This window comes from Pygoscelis adeliae, unplaced genomic scaffold (assembly GCF_000699105.1).
Source record: "Pygoscelis adeliae isolate BGI_AS28 unplaced genomic scaffold, ASM69910v1 Scaffold302, whole genome shotgun sequence".
Lineage (NCBI taxonomy): Eukaryota > Metazoa > Chordata > Aves > Sphenisciformes > Spheniscidae > Pygoscelis > Pygoscelis adeliae.
The window spans coordinates 1,839,321-1,842,769 of NW_008824372.1; the positions used below are offsets into that span (position 1 = coordinate 1,839,321).

Consider the following 3,449-nt stretch of genomic DNA (forward strand, 5'->3'; position numbering starts at 1 on the left):
GAACAAAACATGCACATGAAACAGGAACAAGAAAACTGAAATGCCTACAGAAACCCCCCTAACAAGCCCTGCATCTACTCATCTTTTCTTTTTCACTTATTCCCACTATTGCCCTTCTCATACTCACTACCCTCCCACCCAAGCACAGACCTTGCAGCTCTTCTAGAGACACTTGTATTGCTGGAGCATTCTTCCCTGGCTCGGTGAGTTATAAATCACTGGCCTCAACAGAGGTCTGGACAAAAGGAGCAAGGTAACAACAAAGGGAGAGGTAGTTGGTTCCACCTGAGCTTTCCCAAGGCACAAGCATGGCTCAGCGCTATGAAACAGCCCAGCTCCAGCAAATCCAGGGGAAGGAGGATGACACCACAGCAGGTGAATCCTCAAAGGCACTGAGCCTCAGGCTGGTTCCTGCTCTCTTCCTCCAAGGACAGGAACACAATTGGGAAAAACAGTACCCTGTGTGGCTCCAGGTTTGCCCCCCTCAAGCATTACACTGCAAACCCCTCCTTCACATCCCCAACTGCCCGCTTCCTCCTACCCCATACAAAGCCCACAGATTAGTACACAGGTGCATCATCAGGGATGGAGATCAATTAAACCCTGGATTTTCCAGTCTGTTTTGCAAAGAAATGTTGTCTTATGGACGAGCTAATGAAATTCTTAGCTTCCGGTCTGAAAGATGCAGCAGATACGTGGGGTAATACAGGGATACTTCCGCATAAGTGAGTATCATAAGACATAAACAAGCAGAAAAAATGGAGGCTGAAGGCCAAATTCACATTTGGTGACTCAAAGGGAAATACAATAGGATTTACAAACTGTTCCCTTAAATCTTGCCTGCAGTGCCTTCCTTTGACTTCTTTCAGAACTGTGAAAGACAACTCACATCGTACAGAATTAAAGACAACTTCAAAACTATGAGCATAATCCACGTCCCTAAATCTTTCCTTGAAGGAAGTGCGTGCCTGCCCCAAAGAATGGCATGCTCTGCTGGCATTATCACAGAGGTAATAATTTGAATTATTTTCCAGCACTAAGCAGATACACTTACCATTAGAAGCATACTTGAATGCCCAAAAATCTGCTAGCTGTATTAGAGAAACAAGGAAATATTGTAATTCCTGCATTCAACAGTTTTTAATCTCAGGATTTGCCAAGATAAGGAACACTCTCAGAATTAATATGAATCTGGGAAAGCAGAAATTCAAAGTGTTGTAGCTATCCCAAATTTGTTCCCCCTCTTGTTTCTTTCTATAACATGGGTGCTTGAACGTGATGCTCACAGGAAGAGTAAGAGTCTATACAGGAGCTAATGCAGAATAACTGCTATTCCACAATGACTGTTCCAGGGTCTTCCCTGTTGAGACAAGGCTTAAAGTCTTGGACCTGAAACTGATGCAGATAACCATTCCCTATTGAGAAATATCACAGGAGACTAACCCTGCTTGGATTCAAGACTCACGTACTTGTGTAGGAAAAGGTGCCTTCTCAGGGTGTGAACACAGTAGGAGAGATCAGAAAATAGGCACCAGGGAAAAAAAAGAAGACAGTAAAGGATGACAGCAATGAGAGAAGATGTTTATTAATTGAAGCCCCAATTACAAATATAGGCCTATGCAATGAGAAAACCCAGGAGCTTTGATGAGATGTGCATGCTAGAAGGCTTTGCCAGCTCAGGATTGAGTATAATGAGCACATCTGGGCAGGCCTGTTCCATGTGTGGTTAAATCCTTCCAGCTAAGTCTGGAGGAGGCCAGAAATACACTTTTTATATAACAGAAGTAGTATGAAAAGTCAGGTGGTTACTTCTACTTTTTCCTTTTCATCCTTTAAGTACCATCCTTCTTTACATACACTGCTAGTTTCATTTCTAGTCCCTGTAGGCTGAGGACTCTTCAAGTTTAAAATGAAACTAGTTAACACTTAAAATATTTTCAGGTTCTTAAGACCCTGGGGTTAATACAGCCCCTTAACTTATTAAATAAATAAAAAAATGTAACAATCAATCATACCTTCTGAAAAAAGCTTAACAGCTTATATTTACCTGAGTGCACTGCAGGGAGAGTACCTGACCAGGGCAGCTTTTACAGCATGATAAGATCTCCTATCAGTTTTTAATATCAAAGACAAATTGGGTCTGTGTTTTGCGTGCTGAATAAGAAGGTGACTGTAACTGGGATTCTACATTATTTCCACAGCTGCCTGTTTCTCTATTCCTAAATGAATCAAGACTGCATGGTTTTGAAAACCAGAGTGTAATGGTTCTTAACAGGAAATTGTACATATAAAAAATCAAGAGATTTTGACTGTTTATTACATTCATTTACTCCTATGGTTAAATCAGTTCGGTTTTAAGACTTTGATTTCCCATTATACTTCTGATGGATGATAGAACTATAAATACAAACCACGTGAAATTCATTGGTGATGTGACAAGATGCTGAGAGTGGCCATGTAATAGTGAGCTATACTTTGTAATGATAAAACTACCATGTACCAAATTGAACTACTGATGTCTTTTCAAACAAACAACCAGCCATGAAATGAATGAACGATGAATCCCTTATCCCACCTGGGACCATCCAATATCCTTTACCTGGGATTTGAAGTCCCTAGGAGTTGGGCATTTAGTTATAATAAATGCCTTGAGAAACAGCTGCCCCCCCCCCAGTCCCTGTTGAAAATATTTTAAAGGACTTAACTTCAAGGATAAAAGTGCAGGACATTAACAGTGAAAATCCACCTTTAATGGATAGGACTGAAGCGTAAATAGCATCGTCACATAAGAAGACCTCTGCCTCCAAATGCCTGTAATTCTAACAGATGAAGCAGAAGTACGGTCACACACTCCTATTATCTCCTCCGTACACAACGGTATGTGGGACAGCACAGACTTCTGCCAGTTGAGACTAATCAGAAACTAGCATCAGAAAGGGAATATTGAAGAGCTTCTGTCACTGATTTACACAACTATTTGTCAGGCGGCAAGGGCAAGCGGTAGTGGGGTTCCTGGACTCTATTTGTGGTTCTGTAAGCAGCATAGCATCTCGTGCTACGGTTTACAGTTTTGGAACACTTTCGAGTGACTCGGCAGGCTACGAAAGGGAGCATCAGGCTTGTCGTTGTTAGCAGCGCTGGTCCTCTTCCCAGCATACTCAGTAATAAGGATACAAAGCACAAAACCACCAGCAGCTAGCAGAAGGGGCAAGTGCTATGCCAGATGTCCCGAAGCAGCGGGAGGCCAGAGAGGGGGCCAGTCTCCCCGCCCCAGGCGCGGCAACGCCGTCCCGCTCCTGGGAGGATTCTGTCACCACGACCTCGTACCTCCTCTCTCGTACACACCTGCGCGTCTCGGGACGCTCCGGCGGGCCCCGCCATTAGGGCCTGTTCCAGGGTGGCTGAAAACAGGGGAGCGGCCACCGCACCTCCCTTAGGGGAGGCGCAGG

The 3,449-nt window shown here is 43.8% G+C and overlaps 1 long non-coding RNA gene across 1 annotated transcript in view; it reads right to left on the minus strand.

The window, feature by feature from the left end:
• LOC103913603 overlaps nt 1-3,438 on the minus strand; it is a 73,184-nt gene extending 69,746 nt beyond the window's left edge. The window contains exon 1 of the long non-coding RNA XR_663434.1: nt 3,346-3,438. This is a non-coding gene — a long non-coding RNA (uncharacterized LOC103913603). The remainder of the gene's footprint in view (nt 1-3,345) is intronic.
• Nucleotides 3,439-3,449: the final 11 nt, after the last annotated feature.